The sequence below is a fragment of the Peromyscus eremicus genome, chromosome 3, assembly GCF_949786415.1.
Source record: "Peromyscus eremicus chromosome 3, PerEre_H2_v1, whole genome shotgun sequence".
Lineage (NCBI taxonomy): Eukaryota > Metazoa > Chordata > Mammalia > Rodentia > Cricetidae > Peromyscus > Peromyscus eremicus.
Window position 1 is genome coordinate 87,561,737 of NC_081418.1, and position 21,609 is coordinate 87,583,345.

Consider the following 21,609-nt stretch of genomic DNA (forward strand, 5'->3'; position numbering starts at 1 on the left):
AGCTCTCTGGAATCAGTTAGTCAAAGTTAGAGAATGATTAATGTAGGTTGCCATTTCGTGAGTAATTTAGTCCACTAACTAGAATAACTAAAAATGTATTACAAAGATATAAGAAGGTATTGTGTAGATTTTTGCTTCTTTCACAATACAGTAATTCAGCAGAAATAAACATAGATGATGCCTCAGTTTTGTTCAATGTTGCCCAGTTTGTAATTGAAAACATGTGAAGAAAAACATACTAGGAGCAAACAAAGCAAAAATCTCAAATGGTACACTAACCCTGCATAATCTTTGAACTAAACATGGCTCTTGGTACTTTAGGGTGATGGATGATGTTTAGACTCTAAAACCAGAAATCAGAAGCGATTATTTTTCCTGAGACATCCTCTGGTTCACTGGGAACAAAGTTTTCAACTTTACATTCTTTGATTCCATCATTGATAACATCAGAATCAATATTGACTATCTCATGGGATGAAAGAAAGAAGCAAGATAAATGATGGATGATAGAGAGGCCTCATCAGATGATCCACTCCCAGGGCATGCTAAAATGTATTGATGGCTATTGTAAGACGGAAGGTTACATTATCCAGTTAACAGAATGAATTGTCTCTGCTCTCCTCAATCTATTCTTACTAAGTTTCTACTTCCTTCTTCTGTGTCTCCTGTTTTACTTAGGCATGCTCTTAAGCTTAAAATTGCACAGAAAGACCTCAATAGACAGATCATATATTGTTTTTTTTCCCTTTGTATTTTGGGACCTATATTTTTCTTCAAGCACCTTTATGAAATTCAATTTAAAGGACAACTCTCTGACCTCTCTGTCCCAGCTGTCTGTCAGGCTTTTATCCATTTTTCCCAAGAGAGCTGTAACTCACAAATTGACAGGTTCTCTGTGAATTAGGTATTTTAGCAAAGGATGTTTATACTGCAGATACAATGGGTGAATGAGATTGAAGTTAGAGAGGTAGCTCCTGCTTCTCAAGGCATTTTTTTTTATATGGGTGGCCACTTCTCCTTTGAAAGAATAAATCAGGTGTGTCCTGACTACTGGGTGTGTGGATATGATAAACCTGCTTTGAGCATCTATCAGCTCCATCTACAGGATAAACATACCTACAGTTTTGAATTTTATTTTCAGATTTATATTTTATGCATCTATTTGCTTTCATACTAAGGGAATTTTTCAAAAGTAAATGTAGGTACATTCCCAGTATTGGTGAAGTTAATTTTTTTGAAAAGAAGAGGAAATATTCTAACACAGAGAGACATTTTCATATTGAACATTTTCTATTTTTTTAAGATTTATTTGTTTATTTATCATGGATACAGTGTTCTGCCTGCATGTATACCTACATGTATGCCTATGGGCCAGTAGAGGGCACCAGATTTCAATATAGATGGTTGTAAGCCATTATGTGGTTGCTGGAAATTGAACTCAGGACCTCTGGAAGAGGAGCCACTGCTCTTAACCTCTGAGCCATCTCTCCAGCCCTTGAACATTTTCTAATAAAAGTAAAATGGCATGATTTGACATTAGAGAAGAAAAGTAGACAGTGAGTAACTACACAAATGGTTAATACAGGATATAATAGATTCCTTAGTCCAATATGACTGTAAACAATTGAATATTTGTTATCTTCACAAGTTTTAGTTTACAAATAGTCCCTGTTTGTTTTCTGTTGTTGTGATAAACAGTATGACTCAAAGTCACCTGAAGGAGAAAAGATCTGTTTCCTCTTACAATTACATTCATCCAGGGAAGCCAGCATTTCAAGACAGGAACCTGAACACAGGAACTGAAACAGAGAACATGGAGAAATGTTACTTAACAGCTTAATTCCCAGTTAACTTTCATCTATTTTTCTTACAAAACATCATTTGCCTAAAGGTGGTACTCCTCACAGTGGTCTGGACTCTATTACATCATTTAGTTATCAAGAAAATGCCAGACAGACACTGCCAGAGTTCAGTTTTATCTAAGCAATTCTTCAGTTGAGGATTATGTTTTTTAGGTGTGTCAAGCTGCCACTGAAGTAAAGTATCACATACACACACAAACATACATGTATCTAGTAATAACATTTTTTATTAGTTTTTAAATCTACTGTTTGTGTTTTCTATTCAAGGAAAAATGTTGAGTTTCCTCCAAAAAAGGACTCTCTGGTAAATTTCTGGAACATGGATTGTGGTCTCTTACCATACCCTGTGGGAACAGCATAATCAACAGGATCCATTCCTACCAAAGCCATAACATGAGACACAAAGAAGTGGTATGTTTTCCAGGTAGCCTCCCTGGTGATGTGAGTAGCAGTCCAGTCATCCTTGTTCCACATCTAGTATCCTCCTATGAGTGAGTACATACCATATTTGTTTTTCTGAGTCTGGGTTACCTCACTCAGGATGATTTTTTCTAGATCAATCCATTTGCCTGCAAACCTCATGATGTCATTGTATGTTCTCTGCTGAGTAGTATTCCATTGTGTATATGTATCACATTTTGTTTATCCATTCTTCAGTTGAAGGACATCTAGGTTGTTTCCATGTTCTGGCTATTACAAACAATGCTGATATGAACATAGCTGAACAAGTGCTCTTGTGCTATGATTGAGCATTCCTTGGGTATATGCGCAAGAGTGGTATGGCTGGATCTTGGGGGAGATTGACTCCCATTTTTCTAAGAAAGTGCCATATTGATTTCTAAAGTGGCTATACAAGCTTGCATTCCAACGAGCAGTGGAGAAGAGATCCCCTAGCTCCACACCCTCTCCAGCATAAGGTGTCTTCAGTGTTTTTGATCTTAGCCATTCTGACAGGCATAAGTGGTATCTCAGAGTTCTTTTGATTTGAATTTCCCTGATTGTTAGGGATGTTGAGCTTGGGGGAGCGGGAGATCCCAGCTGGATCAACAACAGAGAGGGAGAACAAGGAATAGGAGACAATGGTAAATGAAGACCACATGAGAATAGGAAGAAGCAAAGTGCTAGAGAGGCCCACAGAAATCCACAAAGATACCCCCACAACAGGCTGCTGCCAATGGTCAAGATACAGCCTGAACTGACCTACTCTGGTGATGGGATGGCCAAACACCCTAATTGTTGTGCTAGAAACCCCATCCAACGACTGAGGGATCTGGATGCAGAGATCCATTGCTAGGCCCCGGGTGGAGCTCTTGGAGTCCAATTAGAGAGAAAAAGGAGGGTTTATATGAGCGAGAATTGTTGAGACCAAGGTTGGATAAAGCACAGGGACAAATAGCCAAACGAATGGAAACATATGAACTATGAACCAATGGCTGAGAGGTCCCCAACTGGATCAGGCCCTCTGAATGGGTGAGACAGTTGATTGGCTTGATCTGTTTGGGAGGCATCCAGGTAGTGGGACCAGGTCCTGTGCTCACTGCATGAATTGGCTGTTTGAAACCTGGGGCCTATGCAGGATTGATTGGCTCGGCCTGGGAGGAGGGGACTAGACCTGCCTGGACTGAGTCTACCAGGTTGATCTCAGTCTTCGGGGGAAGCTTTGCCCTGGAGGAGGTGGGAAAGGGAGGTGGGCTGGGGGGAAGGTGAGGGAGGCGGCAGGGGGGAGAACAAGGGAATCTGTGGCTGATATGTAGAACTGAATTGTATTGTAAAATGAAAATAAATAAATAAATAAATAAATAAATAAATAAATAAATAAGAAGTGGTATGTCTTTAATTATAGTTGATGCAGGAATATGGAATGTGTGGTCCATTTTGAAAATTTGCTTTTTCAGCAGAAAGTTACAAATTATAAGATACTTGAAGAAAATCTGGGGTTTTAGTAGCCCAATCACCTGCGTGCACAGATCACAACCTTGCCAGTTGAATCATGGGAATATACAAAACTTCACAATATTTGCAAGAAAAAAGCAAGGATATTAAAAAAAAAAAGAGGAAAGTAGGAATAATGGGGTGTACAATCTGTAAAGCTGTCATTTTCTCGTGTAAAGAAAAATGTTACATCTTCTTATATTTCATATTGCTATATTATGTGAATGAATTAAGGCTTCTCATATATTTTTGGTGAGACCGTTTTCCTATAGATAATACATAAGAATAGTATGAATCAGAAACATATTTGGAGTTCCAATGGAATGAGTTCACTCATCTGTGACTCAAGATAAGACATACTCAACAAGTAAATGACTTCTGAGTAATGCCACTTATCAGAGTTAGCCAGCTGTTTTACAGGATGTTTCCCCTTCTTATGTCAAATGAGCTGACAGTTCTCTCTTAGAACATGAACTACTTTAACACTGGACAGCATTGACTTAATAGTGACAAAACAGTAGCACAACGGTAGATACCTGTCCTTGACTGATGACTCTCTGGCTTGCTTTCTTTCTTTCTTTCTTTCTTTCTTTCTTTCTTTCTTTCTTTCTTTCTCTCTCTCTCTCTCTCTCTCTCTCTCTCTCTCTCTCTCTCTCTCTCTCTCTCTCACAGAATATAAAAGACAGGCAGTATAGACAAGAGGGCTCAGATTAGAAATCCCATGTGCACAGTAGAAGTCTGGATGGGCCGATTGGCTGGAAATATTTTTGAAACCTTATAAAATGAAATAATAAACATTGCTTTGAAAAAGTGTATCACTATACCACACAGAGTGTTCCCTCTAAGCTTTTCATTAATATATTGCTGAAATTAAGGCAATATTCTGGTACCTGGGAATAAAGTTAATGCAAATACATGCAAAAGATAGCCCCTGCATTTGAGGACCTGATAATGAATTGGCTAAAGCACATTAAATTCTCCTAAAATGCAGGCTTCATGGGGACTACATAACAGTGTAGTTTATATATGGATATTTACTAAGTACTTAGGTAAGTGACTGATACACAATAACCTCTTAATAGATTGTTGTTGAGTTATGGAATACAGCTAATAGGAAGAGAGTAAGAGACATGACTATAATGCTTCCAAAGAAAACCATCTCAAGTAGAATGAAAAGTTCTGGTGAAGATTATTAGAAAAAAAATTAGATTTAAGTCTAGAAATGCAGACAAATTGAGATTGAGATCCTTAATAAGCCAACGTCTGTGGCAATGTCAACAGCAAATATGTTTATGGGTGAAAATGTCATACTGAAGTGAAGAATTCTATTAAAAGGTAAGGAGAAAACAATGTGTCACCAGGAACTTGAAGAGAACAAGACTAGCTCTTTATATCAGAATATTTTCTCTAGTCTCTGGACAATTAGAAACCTCAAAATACCTTGCAATGAAACACCCAACAAAATTGAGAGTGTCAAGATCAGGTGCTGTTGCTAACTGGCTTACTGACTCCACTCCAACCCACTAATAGAAGCCAGTTTCTGGAATCTGGGATACATGGATGAGTGTCTTGATGTCATTTTAAAAGTCTACATCAATTTGGTTTGAGAAGCTTCAGAAATCAGCATACTTCTCAATTAAATCAAGGGTGTCGCTCTGTTAATTCTGGAACCAGGCGGAGATCAAGTTGAAGTGGTGGCAGCTAATTGTTATCGATTGGTTTGTAACAGCATTAGTGAATTCCAGAGGGTCTGGCTATTAGCGGGGTATAAAATGAGCCAGTGACAACTGCAATTGGTTTTAGATAAAAAGGAATAAAAATGCAGAGGCAGCCGAAGAGATTTAAGATGCTTAAGAGAGCTAGAGCTCTTCCTGTGATTAAGTTTAACTACTCCCGGAGAAGGGAGATGGAAGAATCCATCTGAAGGGAAATGTGATGAAAGCTTGAAAAGGATCCAAGTCCTACTCTGAGTTCTTGCTTCCTAGTGATAGAGATAGTCTACAGCTAAAGCCTATACAATCGTGACTGTACCCTTGGTATGCATTTCTGCTTAGTATTCTAAATGGGGTTGATGTAGTGAAGAAGCTATATATGACTTGTTTTTATTCTGAATTAATTCAAATGTATGAAGTCTAGTACATGTTGTACAGGACATGTCTAACTACTTAGCCAGGGTGAATAGCACTATAATATTTCCCAGAGATTGTTGTATCAGTGACGAAAGTGTAGGAATAAACTGATGAGCTAAAATATTAATAAATGGTCATAAAAAATAAAAAGTATTGAAATTTTAAATCATTTATTTATATATATATATATGTATATATATGTGTATATATATATATATATATATATATATATATATATATATAGTCATGTATGTATATGCAGCACGTCCATGCAGTGCCCATCAAGAGCCACCCTGGAACAAGAACATATGAAGTGTCATATGGGTGCTGGGAAGCAGGTTCTTCTGCAGGAACACTAAGAGCTTTGAAGTGATGAGTTATCTCCCCACCTTCTCTCCTATCATTGGCACTGGACAGCAAAACTTATGCCTGTTGATTATGATGAATTCCTCACATTAGTTTCACCCTGGAATCTAGACAAAAGGGAATACATTTTCTTAAATGTTGCTAGTTGTCCTTACAGGGAAAAGGGACTCGTAATATCACATGCTCCACTGGCCATTAGGATTTCTCAGTATGATTGGCACATACCACTTCTGCTTTTATGCATTTTTCACACATTATAAGCATATGTTTAGACAAAAACACACAAAAATATAATTTGAGCAAAGTGTCTCAACATAGGCCCTAGATTCCAAAAAGCCAGCTCATGCACCAAGGACAGGTTTATGTCCCACTGCCTGGGTGCTTCAGCCTTGATGCAGGTAGGAGGGGACTGGACCTGCTGTATCACTAGATATGAATGAATCAACTAATATCTGTTATGATTCTTTACAGATACAATCAAGTCATGGTCCTTGATTTCTAGCACCCCTGGAATAATAAACATTATAATCTACATCCATAGCTTCAGCATGATCTTGCTAAAGATATTACCTTCTCCTCTGTCCTATATCTTCTGATTGTGTTTGCCTGGAGCTCTGTGCACTTTCTCAGTGCACTAATATCTAGAGAGCTTACCTTTGAGCTTGTACTTGTCCAGTGAGGATTGTTAATTTCTATTAGATTGATGTTCCCAATTTACTGCTTTCAATAAGTTTCCCCAAATGCATAGCCTCTAGTAAGACATTATGTTCTAAACAGCTCAAAGAAGTGGTATATGTTTCCCAAACTCGATGTATAAAACAGATTAAAAGTGGAATTTATTGGTGAAAGCATATATAGTCTTATATTTGTGATTCAGTAGTCATATCCTATGATACTAATATAAAGTTAATGGATGAGCATAAGTAGTTTACTACAAGGTCAACAGACCTGTTTGCACAGGCATGATGTCAGACACAATTAACATAACTCATAGGGTTCTGTGCATAAGATTCTTGATTGGGATCAGAATTTGTTTCACAAGATTGCTCTGAGTAGAAGACAACTTACTCCCTTGATATTGAACTAAACTACAAATCATTTGCTTATTTTATTTTTGCTGTCTGGTTTGGATGACAATTTCATATCCATGGTAGTACTTAACTCCTTAAAGATTTTGTATATATATATATATATATATATATATATATATATATATATATGAAAGTGAATATGATTTATAATAAAACTTAATGAAAACAGCAAATTATGTCATTATACAGATAAGTTATATATGAATACAAATCCCATTAGTTCTTTTTAATTATGAGCAAATGCAGCTAGGTGAGTCTAAGGGCACAGTATTTGCTATATCTGTCCCTGTTGACAGTTTTAATTTTCTTTAGAATTTGTTTGAAAACATACCAGAGTGCCAATAAAATATTTCCTGTCCTTAGAGGGCACTTAGCAGAAATGTTCTCAGTTCACAGTTCCCATCTTCACAGGAATCTCAGAATACTTGTTATCTGTACATTGGAATAACTTTGCCAAATGTTTCCTATAAATTTTTGCTCTCTCCAAAATGCATCAGAAGCTTTCAAACCAAATTTAATACTTTTTTTTTTCACTTCAGCAGGCAAACACCAGTAAACTGTCCAGGTCCCATTTGCAAATATACACACATAATTCTCATTTGTAGTCAGAAAAATCAAATTAAGTAAGCTACTATGTCCTAAGATCAGCTCATCTGGTTTTCATTCATATGTTAATATGTGAAAGCTTTCCTGTCTCAGAATGTCCTCCATCAATATATCTCACATTTATCTGCTATTTGTGCATACTCACTGCTATTGCTATACTCCAGGCCTAACTAACATTGAATGAACTTACCAAGGGCTCTCTGCTTGAGTTATTACCACACTATGGACTGAGAGTAACAATGTTTTAGAGGTAACTCCTTGAAAGGTATTTGGTGGCATTTCTCCATTAATGATATTGAGTGACTTCATTGTCTGTAGCGTGAAGTTCACAATCCTTAGCTATAAGAGTGGTCTCATATACTATTTGGGGTTATTTTCAGTTTGAATTTGCATGTTTTCTTTCCACTAGGTTGCAAATATTGTTGATAATTCTTTGCCTTGGAATAAACAACTAACATACACAATTATGCTTCAATTAATTTATCCTTTTTTTCACAGTCATATAGAGATATTGTTCATTTATAAAACTGAGAGAGAATTTTCATCTTGAGTATTATTAGTGTTTGTTTCAATCAAATATAGTTGATTTGCATTTCTCCATTATCCACATAACAGTTAATCTTCATGATCAACTTGACTGGGTTTCCAGTGTCATAAATGGTTTAAGTTTTGTCTGCCTGTGAGAATATTCTCAGAAGTTTCACTGATGAGGAAACACATAGGCTGGACATGGACAGCATCATCCTATGGGCTAGGTTCACAGACTGAATAAAATAGAAAAAAAGGAAGAAGCTATCAGAATATCAGCAGAAATTGTTTCCTGCTTCCTAAAAATAGACACAATGTGAGGAACTATCTCTTATTCCTGCTATAGTAGCTAATTCCTGGTAACCACCATACCTTCCCCACCCAATGCATTCTAGCCTCAAACAGTATGCTTAAATAAACCCTTCCTTCTTTAAATGACTTTTGTTAGATATTGTGATACAGCAATAAGAACACTAACAAATACATCTTACAATGAAACTTCACAAAGACAGAAGCCATTTATTTTTTATGTCCAAAGCAATAATATTTGGTCTTGGCAAAATACCAAGCTACTTTGCTCCCTAGAAAACACAAGTCATGGAGTGATACAAAAGTTTATGGTGTATATTTTATATTTGAAAAATTCAAGATGTTTTAAAATAATATAAATCACTAACAAGGACATTGAAATGATACTATTGTACAGGTGTGAAGACTTTTTACTCACTAGGCTCACTAGTAATTCAAAATGATCCCTGAGTCAGGTAGTGATGGCACATGCTTTTAATCCCAGAACTTGAGAAGCAGAGGCAGGTGGATCTACATGATAGATTCTTACTTATAGTTGCAGAGGTAATACATGAATATTCATGAAGTCCTATGTGTTAAAAGGAAATGAATATTGCTACAACACTAAATATGCAAAGCAATAAAAAGGTACATTTCACTGAAAGACAAAACAAAATTTGCTATAGAGCATGTTATAGTCCAAGGCCTAATGTGTACAACTAGTACAGTGATCATTGGTAGAGATATAATTAACTATTTCAGCCATATATGTAAAACCATTTCTGGATTCTTCTTTGAATTTCATGAAGTGCCTAATCACATAATCATATTGGGTAATTAATTATTTAAAAACAAATGTTTTCATTGTTCATAAATTGCTACTAACTGAATCAAAGTTATTTCTACTATACTCTCATAACAAGCTACTGAAAAAAATCATAGTGTGCAAAATCATACACTAAAAATTTCAGAAGTTAGGAGACCAACACTAGAAGTAGGAAAAGAAGAATAATCAACATTAAGACTGTGTTGTTAACATAGTAACATTAAAATAGCACAAAATCAAAATAGAATGACATATAAATATTACATTAAATACCAGAACACTGCCTTTTATTAAAATATGAATGTTATATCCAATTGAGTTGTTGGCCAAAGCAGTCCCATAGAAATCCCCAAACAACCCAGGCTACTGCCAAGACAATAGGTTGTTCTCCACAAACTGTCAGCAAGTCCTCATTGCTGAAGACAATACCCTCACAACCCACTGAGTATAGTCAGGATGAACTGGTGCCTAGTTAGATCCTTCATCCCTACCTTCTAGTGTCTTTAGTATGGGAAGTTACTCTGCAGGATATCAAGAGAGAAACATAAACATCAACCCAGCCACAAAACGTTTGATCTTTACTTGGTCCTCCCTGCAATGGTTGCACAAAGCTTATAGGAAAAAAAGATCCAATGTTTGGTTTGACTTAAAGCCCACTCCATGAGATGAACCCTATGTGAAATACTGCTTGGGTGATCAAGGAGCAGAGACTAGATTGTTGTGCGATAATCATTATGTGTACTATAAAGATGTGTCTCTGCCAAGGCACCTTCTGATTGGTTTAATGAAGAGCTAAATGGTCAAGAGCTAGGCAAAAGACTTCAGGGGAGAAATAAGAACTATGTGAGTGCTAGGTGGTGGTGGTGCATGCCTTTAATCCCAGTACTCAGGAAGCAGAGCCAGGCGATCTCTGTGAGTTTGAGGCCAGCCTGGTCTACAGAACGAGTTCTAGGACAGGCTCCAAAGCTACACAAAGAAACCCTGTCTCAATAAAACAAAACAAAACAAAACAAAATGAAATGAAACAAAACAAAAAACTCTGAAGAATCTGAGAGGTGGAGATTTTACCAACCACATATGGAGCAAGTTGGATGGTACTCAGCAGAGGTAATGAGTTACATGGCAGAATGTAGCTTAATATTAATGGATTAATTTAAGTTATAAGAGTTAGTTGAGAAAATGCCTAAACTAAGGCCAAGCTTTCATAATTAATAAGTCTGGGAGTTGACAGTCCAAAGAAAGTCCCCCTACATTAGATATTCCAGAGTTCTAGGGTAAAACCAAACACTACTGGTCTAAATAAATAAATAAAATACAAAAAGCAGTAACAATAAATTGATTCATAATGGTAGTCTGCTATATTCATTGTTTAATGCCTTATTCAGCCATAATCAGAGAAGCTTCCTCCTCCAGCAGATAGGAACAGCCAAACATGAGAGAGAGAGAGAGAGAGAGAGAGAGAGAGAGAGAGAGAGAGAGAGAGAGAGAGAGAGAGAGAGAGAGAGAAAGAAAGCATCTCCTCTGGGTTTTGCTGTTGTGAGATTATCCATTGCCTGTATTTTGTGGGTTCAGCTAACTCCCTTAGGTTAGAGTTTTCCATCTGGTACTTTCTGAAGGGCTGGATTTGTGGACAGGTATTGTTTAAATCTGGTTTCCTCATGAAATGTCTCGTTTTCTCTGTCTATGGTGACTGAAAATTTTGCTGGGTATAAAAGTCTAGGCTGGCATCATGGTCTCTTAGTGTCTGCAAAACATCTATCCAGGACCTTCTGGCTTTTACAGTCACCATTGAGAAGTCAGATATAATATTGAATGGTCTACCTTTATATGTTACTTGGCATTTTTCCTTTTCAGCTCTTAATATTGTTTCTTTTTTAATTTTTTAATCTTTATTGAAGAATCAATAAAAAAAAAGTTTAAAAAAAGAAAAAAGCTCCAGGGACTTGCAGGCTTGACCTACTTGTGGTAATGAAGCCCTTGGGCTGTGACAGGCCAGAAGCATGGCATTATTGAAGGCTCCAGGTGTTTTTTGAAAGCATCAGCTAATGTATTGACCAGTGAGCATGTTTGAACTCACTTACCAATAGTGCTAGCTCCTGGCTTGCCATCCATCATGCTCTTGACCCATTCATTAGTGGTGAGTCTCTTCACACAGCAGTCTTCCACGTGCCAGGAATTGGGCTCTGCAGTGAACACAGCATAGCAGAATCTCTCCACTCTGAGTACACAGACATATGAATATCCAGCTCCTGGTCTGTGGACTTGGATGAATTTGCATGTGTACTTTATCTTCTCCTGCTCCTCACGGAAGTGAGTGACAGGCAGCTGTTGAATGCACTTCTCTCTTTCAAACTCTAGCTGCACAAGTTCTCTCTTCTCTGCTTCAAATCCAACTTTTTGCTGTTTGTTTCCATCCAAACCAATGGACAAAAATCCCCCTTCAGTGTTTGCAAATCCAGAAATAGTTCAAGACATGAGCTCTCTAATGTGTCTTAGCAGTTGTTTCACTGAAAGCAATGTAACTTCAACATAGGTGGATCTCGTGAAGGGGAAGTCTTTTTGGTGCTGAAATTGTGCTTGTTAAAAATTGCAGCAGCCAGGTCCTCCATGATACTCTGCTTTACTCCAGGGCAGGCTCTGCCTGCAGGTAGCTCTGGTCTGACACAGGATCTCTCTCCAGTTTCTGCCAGGTCTAGGAGGAACAGGAGAGCAGCAGCAGCATTCATTTCATCTGAGGATGACATTTCTTATGTACAAATTGGTTCTCAGGGTGCCAATTGGCACCCTAAGGACAGCAGGACTCCATGATTTCACAAAGATATAAACATAGCCTCCATCCTCTGTGAAGTTTAGATACAAAATAACAAACGGCAGACATTTAAAAAGAGAGGCTTGCAAATCCAGTCCCAGTGCATCCCTGAGTAGGCTATAATTTTCATTTTCAATTTAAACCTTGATAACTGTACCTCCAGAATTCAGGAGAGCACACACAGCTCAGGAGATGTTTTCATTCTCCCATTTTCTGAGGTGAGGGTTCTTCATTTTCTTTCTATTGTTCTCCCAAGTGTGATTGCTCCCACATTTAGAACCAGTTAATCGTAGTCTGTTTCTTGATCAACAGTGATGGACATTTTTCCCGCAGCCTTTGCGTTTTCAATTTGAATTTCTTTCCTGGTAGAAGCTGGTGACAAGAAACCCTCCTTCTCCTCAACTAGGTTCATCTTCATCAGGTTGTTGATCTCATCTTCCAAGTTGTCTTCAGACACAGACCCAATTATGAAACAGAAGTCCTGGTTCAGCTCTAGAGTTTTCACCAATAATGGTTCATCCATTATTCTTTTAAAATAGACTCTCAGAGCTCTAAGAATCCTCAGACAACATGTGGCTTAATATTTTTTCTTTATTCTGTATTTTAATATTTTGATTATTATGTGGTGAGTGGACTTTTTATGGTCAATTTGGTGTTCTGTAAGCTTCTTGTACTTTCATAGGCATGTTTTCTCTAGGTTGGGAAAGTTTTGTTCTATGATTTTGCTGAATATATTTTCTGTGGCTTTGAGTTGGAATTCTTCTCCTTCTTCCATCCCTATTATTCTTAGTTTGGTCTTTCCATTTTGTCCCAGATTTCCTGGATGTTTTGTGTTAAGAAATTTTTGGATTTAACATTTTCTTTGACCAATGAATCTTTTTCCTCTGTCATATCTTCAACACCTGAGATTCTCTCTTCCATCTCTTATATTCTGCTGGAGATGGTTGCCTCTGTAGTACCTATTCCCTTACCCAGATTTTCCATTTCCAGATTTCCCTAGGTTTGTGCTTTCTTTATTGCCTCTATTTCATCATGTTTGAACTCTTTCTTTCACTTGCTTAATTATTTTCTTTTTTTTTCTCCTTGGCTTTCTTTAAGGGATTTATTGATTTCATTTTTTGGTCTTTTCCTCGATTTCTTTAAGGGAATTTTTGTTTTATCTTTAAGGGCCTCTATCATCTTCATAAAGTTGTTTTTTAAGGTTGTTTTCTTCTGCTTCACATGTCTTGAGATGTTCAGGTCATGCTGTTGTAGGACCACTCAGTTCTGTTTGTTTGTACATATTGTTCTTTATGCTATTGAATGTATTTTTTCACTGTCATTTATCCATCTGTTCTTCCAACTTTTGTAGGTGGTGCTTATGTCTATAGGGGCTATTGTACTTTCAGTTGGTGTGGATGGTACTTGTGCCTATAGGGTCTGCTGATGTTGCAGAGTTGGGAGAAGGGCTCAGCTGCCTTGCTGGGGCTGAGATGGGAGGAGGAGGGGCATGGGATGTGCCCTGGTGCTTAGGGCCCAGAGATTGGGGCAGTTTAGCTGGGAAACCAGTCATTCACCTGTTCTTCCAACTTGTGTAGATGGTACTTGTGTCTATAAGGGCTGCTGATTTTGTAGGGGATTGTTGGCCAAGGAGAGGATGATTAGGTTGATGGTTTGGGGTGGTGGAGTTGGTATCGTGGGAACAGAATCCGGTGAGTGGCAGCAGTGCTGGTGAGGCCTGCCTGCAGATCTCTCAGCTGTGGACAGGCAGCTAGAGTCTGCCTCAAGATGCATTTTGAAACACTAGTTTTGAGAAAAAAACATACTTCCATCTTATGAGATAATTTTAATAAATTCTTCTTAATATTTTGAGCATTCAACTTTAGGCACATATTTATTAATCACATAAGAGCATGCTATATTCTTAAATTAGGAGAAAGTATTAATAGTTTTCCATATAATTTTGAATAGAAGTATGAGTGTAAAATCTATGAGATACATAAGGCAGAATAACAATATATGCATTGTTATTTAAAATTACACAATTTATTAATTTACATGTTTATATTTTCCAATACATAAGTTATAGTAGGAAAAATGTGGTAAATTATGCTGACCTTTCAATGATAAACTAGAAATCAAAGGTGTAAGAATGAACCCAATATTTAAAAGATTCATTTATTTTATTTTACATGTCTGAGTATTTTGCTTTTATGTATGCACATGCACCACATTATTGGTGCTTGCACAGGTTGAAAGAAGACATCAGATACCCCGAAAAGGAAGTTAAAGATGCTTGTGAGCTTCCATATGGGCACTGGAAAAACAAACAAACAAACAAAAAAAACAGGTACTCTGCAGGAGCAGCATGTGCTTTTAACTACTGAGTCAGACCCATAGACCTATCATTAGAATTGTTTCATTTGTTTAGTTCTATCACATATGTACCTTAGAATACAGGTGCATCAATTCAGTCAGTAGCAAAATTCAAATGATTCTCTCATTCTTGTTACCATGAAAGATAAACACAAGAAAATCAGGCTTCCTAGAGACTCAAAGTGGGCCAGTTTAGCAATCATACAAATAAAAAGAAACCAAATAGTGTGCTCTGTCTCTTTAGAACTCACCAGGTTCCACATATATTCCTAACTAAATGTGATAGTGAGCTGAGTTTTACTACTTAAAAACATTGTCACACATAGAAGTCACAAATTAGTCTAATACTACAGAACAAGGGGACATGAGAGGTCACGTAAGGCCATATATGAACATGGAAGCCTTCAATTTATATTTAAGTATTTATTTAAGTGCCTTAAGAAATAAACAGTACATTTAGTTATTTTAGGTAATGCTGCGAAATACACTATGCTAGAATTCTTAAAGACAATGAAGACATGGAGATGATAGACATTTAAAAAATGAGATTCCTATGAGACTATACTAAATATTTTGAAGTTATTGTGAGAATTTCAAAGGAACATACACATTTGACATGATAGAAAATCCTTTTCGGGGAGGAAGTAGAGGAGGGACAAACAATACATGGAAATGAAGGCATTATACAGGAAGAACAAAGAATCAGTCAGGGAAAAATAACAGGAACACCCCAAGAGTGTTTCAAAACAACATATGAAAGATTTCAGGTAGTACAGTGTTCAAGATACTGAAGGACTTGGAGGTGTTGAAAAGCCACTGTGTTACTACATGAGAGACAAGGATAGATGAAGGTGTGATGGGCAAGGGTGCTGTGTCTTATCCTATAATCATACCATTAGAGAAACAAAGGTATGAGGGTGAAGATGGAGTTCAAGGACAGCCTGTAGATATACAGTGAGCCACTGTAAAAATGGAAAAAGAAAAGTTGTGATTATCTTTATAGAAAGACAATCGCTTGCTTCTTTGAATCTGGTCAATCACTGTTTCTCTGTAGACCTCATTGGAGATGAAGTACCAATATAAAGGATGTGACCACTTCCTACTTTAAGCACATCTAGTTCCGCAAAATGAAGTCAGCAGCTCAACTCTTAACAAAGTCCTGGTGAGGATCAAACAACATAGGAATATAAAAATTTAAAAGTGGTTCTATGGGATTAGCACTCTGAAAGACATATCCTGCTTGAAGCATCAGTGTCTGCTAGGCTTTGATGTACATCCACAAGGATCAGTTTATTTTCACCCAGGTGCAATGATTTCACTGTAAGTTCAATAGATTCTTTGATTTCACTCAGGCAGTTCATAACTAAACCTAAAGTAAATGGCAAGGAAAGAAAACACAGTGTGTTGCTCATGATAAAAGTTAATATTGATCTTGCAGCAGAATTCGTCTCCCAAAAAGTTCTTATTACACAAACGAAGCAGCACCATTACATTTAGGAATAAGTAAATGTTAGCAGTGAAAGTATATTGGGATGTGACTTTTTCAGGTCAAGCAAGTCAACTTTGTAGCATAGGTGCAGGTGATGCAGCTGAGAAGATTGTTCACATGCATTTCTTTGCATTTCCACTGTGAGACTTAACCTAGGCATAGTCAGTGACAGAAGCGCATGGCATCAGGAGACTTCTCAGGTATTCCTTCCAAAATGCAAACATCTACATATGCTTGATCTTCAGTTTACTATTTCACTTCATGTAAATCTCTATGAAGTTTGTAGCTTTAAAATAATTTACAAGTCAGTAAGAAGAATTTTATTTTGCTTCTGGATTAAAAAGTCATAAAAGGCAAAGAAATTTCAATACTCTGAGAACCTAAAGCAACAGTGAAATAAATTTACTCTAATTGCTTTATATTCTTTATAATATCCAAAGTTTAAAAAGTTGTAAAGCATGCAAATAATTCTTTTTGCAAACTTATATATTATGTATTTTGTGGTTGTGTGTGCAAGCATGCACCACACTGTTCATGTGAAGGCCAGAGGGGAACTTGAAGAAGTTAGTTCTCTCTTTCCACATTATGAGCCCAGGAATTGACTTAGGCTTTCAGTCTTATAGCAAGATCCTTTACTTCCTGAGCCATCCAGCTGGTAATTAAATAATTATTAATTGTACCAGACTATAAAATATAATTGAACTACTGATTTATTGAGAGTGTTTTGACAAAATAGTTTGAAGTATAGCTAACATTCTAGATGTAGACTATAAGAGAGGAAAACATCATACATTAAAGGAAAAATCAGTAATAATAATAATGCACTGAGTTCACAAAAGAACAAACATGAATGTTAAAAACAAAAAGTCTTGTTTAAAAGCACAAAATAAATAGGTAAAAATTGTCTTTGGTGATATATCATATTGTATATGCAGTGAGGAAAAGAAGGGGAAAGAGAAGGAAAGAAAGGGGAGGAAGAGGAGAAGGTGGATAGTGATCATTAAATAACATTGAAAATTCAAACCATTGCTTTCCCAGATTCATTGTGAATATCTTATGTTCTTCACCATATATATCTTGAAGTATCTTACATACCATATTTTTTTATGTCTTTTGTTTAGGTTTAATGCACTTGTGATTATTCAATTTTAATTCTTAGACACTCAGTAACTATCTTGATGGAAACTATTGATTTGAGAGGAGTTAATTTTACTTTAGTAACTTGCCACTTGAGATTCTGCCTATTTCTAGTAGTGCTTTCAACTGAAAATGAAAAGATGTTCTTCAGAAGAAAGAAAAGGGAGAGTGAGGGAAAGACAGAGACTTGTAATGAAATCTTATAGAAACTTTTTTCTCCTGATGCAGTTCCCTGTCAAACAGAGTTCCAGTGTTACTTTTATTTTTGATTTTGAGGCTAAGTCTAAAACTCAAATGCATAGGTGCTTTTATCTGTGGAATGTTTTTGCCACAGCAGACAGCACAAATGATTTGGGGAACAAAACTCAAACAGGCTCTTTCTTTCCCTTTCAAAAAGACCCATCACCTGTCCATGGCCCTGCCACAACAAGGCAAGCAGGCACTTTGATTTAATGTTATATAAAACATGTCTATAGAGAAGACTTTCTCAGAAAAATGAAAGAATAAACAGAGTTTGGAAAGCTTCCTATAAGGGAGCTTCCCATCAAATATTTACTAATCATTTTCTAAATTTCAACACTATCTTATAGATTGGGGATAATATGTACAGAAAAAAATTCCAATTTCATATAACATTTGCTGTTTTGAGATAAATAGTGTCTGTGTTGTGGAAAACAATAATTTTACTGTCACAAGTCTCTGATGAATGGGGATGGATGGAGTAAAGAGAATTTCTGTCTACCTATGCAAGGATACAGCTTCTCAAATTCTCGGATGCAAAATCAAATTAAAAAATACCTCATTGCATGTCTTCCTGTCCTCGATTTCCAAACTCCATTCTTATCCTGAACCCTACAGCAGACCATTTGCAATGCATTACCCTCCCTCTCTGCCTCCATCCACAGGGGATTTCTCCTAACTCCATGGCACACCCAGCTCCAGTGGACACCTTCCTCCATGCTATACGCTAGCCCATTCCCCATTCTTCCATGTCAGCCCCCAATACCTAGAAACATACTTCTACCTGGGATCTCTAGTGGCCATATCTATCAAGGACTCAGAAATACTTCTTACAAAGCAATCAACAACCACTAAATTTTCCTAAGATCCAGAGAGGGCAACAGAAAGGAATGAAGAGAACATAACCCTGCCAAGGCAAGACCAGATATCAACATCAAGATTTACAATCATCCCAGATCTAGATAACTAAACAGCAGTGTAAAAAAAATCATTAATACACGAAACAATATATCTACACCAGAATCCAACAACACTAGGACTCTAAACGATGAGAAACCCAATGTAGCTGAGACACAAGACAGGAATTTCAAAACAGCTGTTGTGAATGTGTTCAAAGACATTAAGAGGTTATAAACAAATCCCTTAATGAAGATTGTGAAAACACAAACAAACAATGGAATGAAATGGGGAAAACAATTCAAGACATGAAAGCAGAAATAGAATCACTAAAGAAAACCCAATTTGACATAAAACTGGAATTGTAAAATTTTGGAACTCAAACAATTCAAAGGTAAGCCTCAAAAAAGAATATACAAGATGGAATACAGAATCTCAGACATTGAAGACTAGGTAAAAAAATGGATACCTCAGCCAAAGAAAATTATATACATATATATATATATATATATATATATATATATATATATATATATATAGTGTGTGTGTGTATGTGTGTGTCTGATACTTTCAAAACCCTAAGAGACTACAGACAGACCAGAATACTACACTTAACAAAATGTTCAATAACGCTAGGAGAAAGAAAAACATTTAATTAAAGCAGAATATTTCTATAAATCTAGCTATACACAAGGCATTAGAAGGAAAATTCCAACATGAGAAGGTTACCTATACCCCCTCAATAAAACAATAAATAATTCCAGATTATCAAATTAAAAGGTTGAAAAAAATCCACAGCACCTAAACAAATTAATAGGGTGTTGAAAAACATTGCTCAATGAGAACCCTCAACATCAACAGTCTTAATTTCTAAATTTAAAAACAAACAAACAAAAAACAGACTAACTAAAGGGATGTGAGAAGAAAATCCATTCTTCTGCTGCATCTAAGAAATAGACCTTACCATCACCTCAAGGTAGAGGAGGAAAAAAGATATTCCAAGAACATGGACCTAAGAAGAAAGCTTGTGTAATCATTTTAGTAACTGACAAAATACACTTCACACCAAAAGTAATCAGAAGAGATTGGGAAGGACACTATAAAGTCAAAAAAAAATCTACCAAGAGGATATTGTAATTTTTAACATCTATGCCCCAAACATAAGGACACCCAGATTCAAAACAGAAACACTACTACAGCTTAAGTCACACATTGATTCTTACACAGTGATAGTGGGTGAATTTCACACCCCACTTCCACCAAAAGACAGGTCATGCAGACAAAAACAAACAGAAATGGTGAAGTTAAATGATGTCATAAATCAAATAGACTTAACAGATATTTACAGAAAATTTTACCCAAATATAAAAGAATACACCTTCTCATCAGCTCAAGAAATGTTCTCAAAAAATTGATCACATGCTTTGGAATAAAGCAAGTTACAACAGATACAAGAAAATTGAAAGAATGAACTGCATCCTGTTTGACAACCATGTATTAATGCTGGATATTAACCCCAATAAAAACATCAGAAAATCTACAAAATCAAGGAAACTGAAACAAATCACTTTTGATTGAAAACTATGTGAAGAGAGATATTAAAAAGCATTTAGAATTGGATTAAAAAAAAACACAGCATACCCAAACCTATGGGAAAGAGTGAAAGCTGTTCCAAGGCAAGTTCATAGCACTAAGTGACTACATGAAAAAAAAAAAGGAAACATGTATTAATAACTTAACACTATACCTGAAAAGCTCTAGTACAGTGGTTCTCAACCTTCCTAATGTTACAACCCTTTAATAGAGTTCCTCACATTATGGTGACTGCCCAACCATAAAATAATTTTGTTGCTACTTCAGAACTGTAATTTTGCTACTGTGATGAATCGTAATGTAAATACCTCTTATTCAGGATACCTGAAATGAATCCTGTGTGAAAGGGTTCTATGACCCCAAATGTGATCACAACCTACAAGTTGAGATCCACTGCACTATAACAAAAGAAATAATGAAGACCTAAAGAAATTAGTGGAAAAAATAATCAAAGTCAGGCTTAAATCAACGAAGTAAATACAGACAAACAAACAAATAAACCAATATACAATACAAATAATGAAATTGAATACTGGTTCCTTAAGAAAATCAATAAGATTAATCAAATTCTTAGCCAAATTAATGAAAAAATGGAGAGATCATCAAAATTAGTAACATTTGAGACAAACAAAGGACATCACCACAGATACCAAAGAAAACCAAGGCATCACATGGACATAATTGAAAAATCTGTGTTCCACCAAATTGGAAAACCTAAAAGAAATGGATAAATTTCTTGTTAGATACTACCTACCAAAATAAAGATGAGATACGCGAACAGACCTATAATCCTGACTGAAATAAATGCAGGAGTTAAAAGTACCCACCCTCGCCGGGCGGTGGTGGCACACGCCTTTAATCCCAGCACTTGGGAGGCAGAGCCAGGCGGATCTCTGTGAGTTCGAGGCCAGCCTGGGCTACCAAGTGAGTTCCAGGAAAGGCGCAAAGCTGCACAGAGAAACCCTGTCTTGAAAAACCAAAAAAAAAAAAAAAAAAAAAAGTACCCACCCTCAAAGAAAAAAAAATGTCAGATGGAATCAGCCCAGAATTATAACAGAGTTCCAAATTCGATTTAACACCAGTACTACTCAAATTTTTCCACAAAATAGAAAAAAAGGAAAATTGTCTAATTCCTTTATAAGACACAGTTACATAATACTTAAACCACATAAAGACCTAACAAAGAAAGAAAACTGCAGACCAGTTTCCCTTTTGAATAAAGGAGTAAATATTCTCAATGAAATACTTGCAAACTGATAACTAGAACATGCTGAAAAGTTGATCCACACTGATCTATGAGGTTTCATCCTAGAGATCCAGGCATGGTTCACCCTACATACACTGATAAACATACTCCACCATACAAACAGATTGAAAGAAAAAATCCACATGATTATCTCAATAGGTGCAGAAAAGGCCTTTGACAAAATATAACACCTTCTCATGATAAAAGTCTTGGAG

The 21,609-nt window shown here is 36.4% G+C and overlaps 1 pseudogene; it reads right to left on the minus strand.

The window, feature by feature from the left end:
* Positions 1–11,701: 11,701 nt before the first annotated feature.
* LOC131906432 (schlafen family member 2-like) lies at positions 11,702–12,960 on the minus strand (annotated as a pseudogene).
* Between the last annotated feature and the right edge of the window lie 8,649 nt (positions 12,961–21,609).